General features: G+C 43.8%; 1 protein-coding gene across 2 annotated transcripts in view; it reads right to left on the minus strand.

The window, feature by feature from the left end:
* The window catches only part of PRKCQ (protein kinase C theta), a 59,722-nt gene that overhangs the window by 50,213 nt on the left and 1,460 nt on the right, over window positions 1-8,049 (minus strand). Inside the window, exon 1 of one of the 2 annotated variants that reach the window (XM_021384334.1) lies at window positions 7,033-7,196. The exons of the other annotated variant lie outside the window; for it this stretch is intronic. The gene's annotated coding sequence lies outside the window, so the exon portion shown is untranslated. Of the gene's footprint in view, window positions 1-7,032; window positions 7,197-8,049 lie in introns of those variants that run through there. 2 annotated transcript variants of the gene reach the window in all.

An 8,049-nucleotide genomic window follows, 5' to 3' on the forward strand; every position in this document is an offset into this window, starting at 1 on the left:
ATGCTCCTTTTAATGCACTCCAGGTTGCCATTGGCCTTCTTGGCCAGCAGGGCACACTGCTGGTTCGTGGCCAACCTGTTGTCCACCAGGACCCCCAGGTCCCTCTCTGCAGAACTCCCCTCCAGCAGGTCATTCCCCAACCTGTACTGGTTCATGTGGTTGTTCCTCCCTAGGTGCAAGACTCTGCACTTGCTCTTGTTAAACCTCATCTGGTTCCTCTCTGCCCAACTCTCCAGCCTGTGCAGTCCTCACTGAATGGCAGCACAGCTTTCCAGCATGTCAGCCATTCCTCTCAGGTTCACTCATCAGCAAACTTGCTGAGGGTGGACGCTATCCCCTCAACAAGGTCATTGATGAAGATGTTGAACAAGACTGGACCCAGAACCGGCCCCTGAGGAACGCCGCTAAGTTCAGACCTCCAGCTGGACTCTGTGCTGTTGATCACCACCCTCTGAGCTCTGCCAGTCAGCCAGTTCTCAGTCCACTTCACCATCCACTCATCGATTCCACACTTCCTCAGCTTGGTTATAAGGATGTTGTGGGAGACATTGTCAAATGCCTTGCTTCTCCTTCAAACCCTGTTTTCCCTACTAATTAGCACAAATTAGCACCGGACTATAGTGTCCTGTGAGCTCAGACAGTAGTGCAGCGACTCACATACAGCCAACAAATATTCAGTTTTACACTAGATATCTTACACTAGATATCTTGGTACCACTGTGGCACATGATCTGTAGGAACCATGAAGTGTTCACACTGCAGCAGAGGTCTCCTAAATAAGTTAAGCCATGAAGAGTGCAAAGAAGATGCCTATCTCTCCTGCACATAGAATCATAGAATCTTTAAGGTTGAAAAAGACCACTAAGATCATCCAGTCCGACCATCAAATCATCAACATCCCACCTGCCAGAAAAAAAATTCAGTTATGCACTTGGATATCCAAGGGCAGAACCAGAGGTAGTCCTGGTACATTCTCAAAATTCAGAAGAGTTTTGCTCAAAAGTGGTGTCGCCTCTGTATGATAAGTTAGCCATTACAGTAATTGCAAATGTACAACAGATGATTGTTTCCCTTAGCCAAAAGAGATCCCTTTAACTACGATCAGAAAAAGTCCAAAAAAATCATGGAGGTGTTTTGCTTCAGAGATGACAAAAGACGTGGTAAAGGCAGTAATCAGGCACCACCCTTTCCTCCCCACAGTCCCAAAGGTAAAATAAACCCTTTTTCTGAGGTGAAAGCATAGCTGCTGTTTAATGTATGGCTGCAGAACCAGATCTTTCAGAGAGGCTGTGCAAGCAGGAACTGCACTATGGAAGAGGCTGATCAATATCACTGAAATTTTTAGAATAACCTTAGACATTTCCTAAAAGGAAGAATCTCTTAGGCTCACATCAGTATCGTGGTCTCAGTCTCAGGCTGGATATTAGGAAATACTTTTTCTCTGAAAGAATGCTCAAGCAACAGAATAGGCTGTCCAGGGAGGTGGTGGAGGCCACCCCTGGAGGTGTTCAAGAAATGTGGAGGTGTAGTACCCCAAAACATGCTTTAGTGTGCAATATTGGTGGTAGGTGGACAGACTGGATGATATTAGAGGCGTTTTCCTATCTTAATGATTCTATGCTTCTGTGATTCCCGAGGTAGAAATTTATGACTGCACAGACTACATACATATAAGTCCATCCACTGACCCTGACACACTAGAGCTACCCTTCCCTCTCCTCTTTGCCCTTAACAGTCAGAAGTGGGGATCCATTTTAGGGCCAGTTCTACTTGATGTTTTCATAAATGACTTCAACATAAGACTTGAAAATATACTAACTAACTTTGTGGATGACACTGAATTAGAGGAAGCTGTTGACTCCCTTGAGGGTAGAGAGGCCTTGCAGAGAGAAAACGACAAACTGGATACTGGCCAAGTGCCAAATGCAGGTGAATTTTAACAACAGCAAGTGCTGGTTTCTGCATCTGGGATGGGGCAGCCCTGGATATTTGTACAGTCTGGAGATGAGAGGCTGGAGAACAGACTTGTGGGGCCTTGGGTGGTCTCATATAGAGGGTGGCAACCCTGACCATGGCAGTGGAGTTGGAACTGGATGGGCTTTAAGATCCCTTCCAACCCAAGCCATTCTATGGTCTTGATGTCAAGTGGAATCTCAGCCAGCAGTGTGCCCAGGCAGCCAAAGGGTCAACTGTACCCTGGGGTGTAACCAGGCCCAGCACTGCCACCAGGCGAGGGGAGGGGTTGTCCTGCTCTGCTCTGCGCTATCAGGTCTCACCTCCAGCACTGGGTGCAGTTTGGGTGCCACAATAATAAGGACATAAAACTATTTGAGGGCATCCAAAGGAGGTCTATGAAATGGTGAAGGGCCTGGAGGGCAAGTTGTACGAGGAGCAACTGAGGTCCATAGGTTTATTCAGCACAGAGCAGAGCAGGCTGAGGGGAGGCCTTGTGTCGGCCCACAGCTCCTCACAGGGAGCAGAGGGGCAACGCTGAGCTCTGCTCCCTGGGGACAGCAACAAGGCCCAAGGGAACGGCATGGAGCAGTGTCAGGGGAGGGGCAGGAGGTGTTAGGGGAAGGGTTAGCACCAGAGGGTGGGGGGCATGGAACAGGCTGCCCAGGGCAGTGGGCACAACCCTGAGCTGCCTGTGTGGTCCTGCGTGGAGCCAGGAGTTGGACTTGATGATCCTTATGGGTCCCTTCCAACTTAGGATGCTCTGTGATTATGTGATCTTTGGTTCTGCAAAGAGAAATGAGTAAATGGAGGATATGATAATAAGTAAGTCTATAGCTTCGTCTAAGTGCAGTAAACTGTGAAAAAAAAAAAATCACTGTAATCTTTATTTAACTTCCTAGGGGTTTTATGGGCTATAGTTGCCCTGACAAACACCCTCCCCTTGTATGAAGGGGAGGAGGAGACTGGGGAGCTAAAAGCGGAAGCCAGAGGATGCATGTTCTCTACTATTTCACCAGTATTATAAATCAAAACATAAATAACAAGTGTCACAACTCTGTTGCAGAAAGCAATGGTGGGAGGGGGAAATCTGGCTAAATTCAGCTCTTAGTATGTGCACAGCCATTCAAGACAAATAACAGCGACTCCCACATTGGTGTTTTTCTTTCTGGTTTCCATGGATAAGCAGGGTACAACCTTGTCTAAATCCCATTCACAAGCCAGAACAAATCTCTCTAAGCCTCAGCTGCTCTTTCTTTTCTCAACATACCAAGTTCAAAATGCCAACTCTTTTCACTCAGATGAATTCTTCCCCCACTGCAGTCCTGATGTGTACTACAAACTCACCAGCACATAGAAGCTCCACAGCACATTCAAATGACTACATCAAAGGCCTCCTCAAAATGAAAGGCTTCAATCCAAGTGAAAAATTATCCAAATATGAGTTTAGTTTGGAAGCAAAATGGAAGTTATGTATGTATTACTACTATACTTGCGCTAAAGCAAAGCTGCAATGTCTGACAACTTCAGAAAGTTACTCCAGCCTTACACTTTTGTGTTCGCAACTAATCCTGCTGCCACTAGCTTTTCTCATATATTTTTTCTTAATTAAAAAACAGAATTAAAGCCACATACCTGTGCAGTTTATTTAGGTTACTAGCTAAATTTCACTGTCAGAAATACACATCAATCTCACAGTGAGGTTACTGCTGCTGCCTGGTCATTCCTGAGAACAGAATTTAGACTGAAGTGTTGAATTACTGCATGAACTGACAACATGGACAATGATGAACACCTACCAAATCAAAGAAAAACATTACTACAAGTCCAATGCTATGGGTACATTTCTTAAAGAGATTCTTCTCCCACAGAACATCAGAGTAACTCCACAAAGCAACTAGTTAACAGAAGTCCTACAGACAGTTTGCGTTGAGAATATATTGTTCTTGATCCCCGTACTCCTGAAATGAACTGCCTTAAATACATTTTCTCAGATCACTTTCCCTGGAGGTGTTCAAGAAAAGGGGAAATGTGGCACTGAGGGACATGGGTTAGTGGGAATGGTGGGGATGGGTTGGTGGTTGCACTAGATAATAATCTTAGCAGTCTTTTCCAACCTTAATGATTCTACGATTCTACAATTCTTTCACATGCCTCATGCAAGGAGAGAAATAGAGGATTCCATGCAAAGCCCTATCCCCATAGATAGATCTGTGCCTGTGCATTAGTCTACAACATCTGGTCCAGAAGATCAGTGAGGGGCTGGTAACCAGTGAGATCCATTTCTCCTCACCTTCCCAGCTGAGGTCCCAGCCTTGCCATACAAGAGCATTTCATCAGTTTTGTCATCCCTTTCTGGTCACATTCTCTCCTGAGAGTAAGGGTTTATGTTCTTTCTGCTCTGACTGGCACATATACTATAAGGCTGGCCATTGTAGGTCATTAAGGTCCTACTAAATCCAAGCTGGACAGTTTGAGCATATGAAATGAAGCTAATACTGCTGGGATCAGCAGTGCATGGGCACACATGTCCCTCTGGTCCCAAGAGCAAAAGCAAATCCACCCCTAAACAACTGAAAGTGTAACACTGAAGCTTCCAATCTAGACCCTGGTATTCTAACATCTCGCTTGGGAGCTTGTCACTATGACATGAAGAACCCTGGTCTATCTGTAAATTCAAAGTTGGAAGACTTTCTTTTTCCTCACATCAACTTCTCTCACTATTTCTACTTCCAAATCTATAACGTTTTTGTTACCTCTGCTATAACTCTTTCCTGTACACATTGTAAACTTATTAGGAATTGTTTTTTTTTATTCATCTGTGCACTATCTCATCCTCTGCTCCTGATCAGGGCAGTAGTAATTATGGAGAGAGTCCTTCTCCTGTCATGTTTGTTGACAGTTATGATCTGCTAAATACAAAACTCTTGTTATTACCACTTTTGAATGCCTTTAATACACCGTGTAAGATGTTCCAATCATCTCTATAGGCATCTCTCTTTGATGTCATATCAAATTATTTCCTTTAACGGTTTGTGGTCTGGCAACCCTGGATGAAAACTATCTGAATTTTTCATCATTGCAACTGCCTTATTTACTCTAGGCGATGATTTCAGTATAGCAATAATTTTGCAAAATATATATTTCCTACCAAAAAATCTGACACATTTGTGTTTTCTCGTTTTCCTGTTCATTATCAATGGGAATAAGATGCAGGGCTTTTTCTAAGCCCAGGTATTCAGCAGGCACTACTGATGAGATATAAATCACAAAAATTATGCAGGGAAAGGTACAGTTTCTCCAGAAAGAGTCTCTTCTGCTCCTGGAGAAGTGGAGGCATCTCCTGACGGAAGAGTAAGAGTTCCCTGGCCTTGGGCAGAATGGGGCAGAATTCCCCTATGCTCAGTCATTTATCAATCGGAATTCTTTTGTCTTTTAATGTTTTTAGGTCTTTTAGTTATTTCCTTTGCATATGCTCTGAATATATTGTTGTATCTTTTGAAGATAAGCAGGGCATTTGTGCTTTACAGTGATAAGGAAATGGACATACACTTTTTATTAATTAAGGCCATGCAAATTAAAAGATACAGTAGTTGAGAAGCATCCCAAAACAGGTCAAATGTGATATGGAAATGACCATTCACAAAAACTGTGAAAATGGTACACGGGGTTTATCATCTGCAAATCTCAGAGCTCTTTAGAGCTCAGATGAATATCAAGAAATTCATTCTGGAGATAAGTGAACCCTACATCCGCACCACACAGCACCTCGCTGATGGGGTGAGAGAGACAAGGCATGGCTATGTGAAATCTACACCTTTTCCTTTCATCTGGCTCTGAATACATCCTGTACCACTGTGTACTTCTTCCATTCAGCGTTTCTTCCCCAAAAGACCAGACTGAGGAAAGCAGTTTTACATATAACTGGAAATAAAAATATCACAAAATGGGATGACACAATTCTACCCCAGCAAGCTGTTCCAAAGCAGTGGTGTTGCGGTAAGGTACTGTACAAACCAGAGAAATTATCCACTGCTAAGACAGCTGTGCTTAATTTGAAAAGCAATCTGGGTTCATTCCCCACACATCATCAAAGTTAATTAATTGTCTCCACTGCTGGATGTAATCTGGTAGGTGATAACAAATTAAAAACCTCCAGCAGGCCTGATAAATCAAATGAACAAAATGAACACAAACAAGCAACGATACAGAAATCACTCTGCAATTGTCTATGTCTTCCTTCCAGTCATGTCTACTACCAGGAGTCACTCTGGTTAGGATTCAAACATAGGCAAACAGAGAATAACTTGGCAGAATAGATACAAACCCATGACTGCCTTCTGTTGTGCATCAAGTACATGGTCCATTTCTATCTGAGAATTGGAGATGGCACATGAATAGCTCTGCAAAGGAACTGTTCATCCATTCTAAGCTGAATGTGCTTGTGATCATAGAATCAAGGCCTTGGCTAGTCTTACAGATGCAGGTTTTGGATATTCATAGAATCATAGATTCAAAAAGTCATAGACTTACAGAGTCATAGAAGGTCTTGGGTTAGAAAGGACCTCAAAGACCATCTAGTTCCAACCCCCTGCCTTGTGCAGGACTTCCAACCACTAAATCAGGCACTAGATCATGTTGCCCAGGGCCTCATTCAACCTGGCCTTGAACACCTCTAGGAAGGGGGCATCAAGTGATGGTTCACACAACTATATGGACTTTCCCTTCATTTTCTGTTTCAGTAATCACTTTTTCAAGGCTTAGGCAAAGAGCAACGCTCTGCTTATGCAAATCTTGGTCAGTAAAACGGGAAGCAAAATGAGAATTTTCAGCCAAGTTTTTAAACTTAGATCCACGAACATATATGCAAGAAGCTGAGAGCAGCTCTGAGAGCAGCCCTTCTGACAGAGTCCCAAAAGGCAGTTAATATTTCTTCTCCTTCCCAGACTGCTACAGAGATGGCTAGTCTTTGTAATTAAACCCAGACAATTAGAGAAGAAACCAAAAAGCTACCATCAAAAGTTATATTCACCACATCTCCTTGTTTGCAACAAAATGGAAAGACATAGAGAGACTAACCTGGAAAAGATCCAAAGGAGGAAAAATAAGAACTTGCCATGCTGGGAAACTAAGTTGCTGAGGCTCTCCTTCCTTCTACCTCTCCTTCCTTGTCTCTCCCCCTAAGCTTTTCTTCTGAGGCCCTGTACCTCTGATGTGCTGCTGAGGTGCACAGTGCATCCGCAAGAAGCTCTGAGAGCCAACTGAGTGACTTTCTTTGAAAGGAAGCACACTTGTGGCAGAAAGAAAAAAAAGAGTTATCTCCGCCCCGGCTGTGTAACAATGCTCTGTTCATATCAGTCTTTGCTGTGCCAAAAAAAAAGAAGAAAAAAAAAGAAAGAAAGAAAAAAGAAAGAAAAGAAAATTTTTGTCCAATGTGTCAAAGCGATTACAAAAACAACCTGAGCAAAAGGAGAGTGCTGAGATTCAGGATGGAGGTTCAGGAGGAAGATCTAAATCCTTGGTAGGGCTTTGGAAAAAATCCCAAAGGACAAGTAGAACAGGGGAGAAAGTCTTACTAAGCTTTGCACTGCCTATGTCTGTGCGATCGGAGCATCATCTTAAAGTGGGCTGACTTTCTGCCTGGAAACATGACTTGCTTCATTCATCATGTGCCCAAGAGGCTGGCCAAAAAGTCATGAGAGGAAAACAGTGAGTGCATCATGGCTTAAGGAACTCAGGGAAAGTGAGGACTGGTGCATGCCAAAGTCTCATGATTAGCCTAGGCACCAAAAAAGAAACAGAAGTGATGACCCAAAGCCTGGACTGAGATCCAGATTTAAGTGATGTTGGGTGTTCAGCAACAGGCTGCCTTAGGAGGCCCTCTGACACCTCCAGCTGAATGCAGCTCTGTCCCACTGCAACCAGTGGGGATAGGAACCTCCTTGGTGCAGTTGCTCCTTTTGGTCCTTCCATTGGGCTCCTAGCATGCATTCCCTGGAAACCCCAAAATGCTGCATGGGCTCAGCCGGGATACGGAGTCCTTTTTTAGAAAAGAGAGAAAAAAAGAGAAGAGAAGGGAAGGGAAGGGAAGGGAAG

Source organism: Numida meleagris, chromosome 1, assembly GCF_002078875.1.
Source record: "Numida meleagris isolate 19003 breed g44 Domestic line chromosome 1, NumMel1.0, whole genome shotgun sequence".
In the NCBI taxonomy this organism is placed as follows: Eukaryota; Metazoa; Chordata; class Aves; order Galliformes; family Numididae; genus Numida; species Numida meleagris.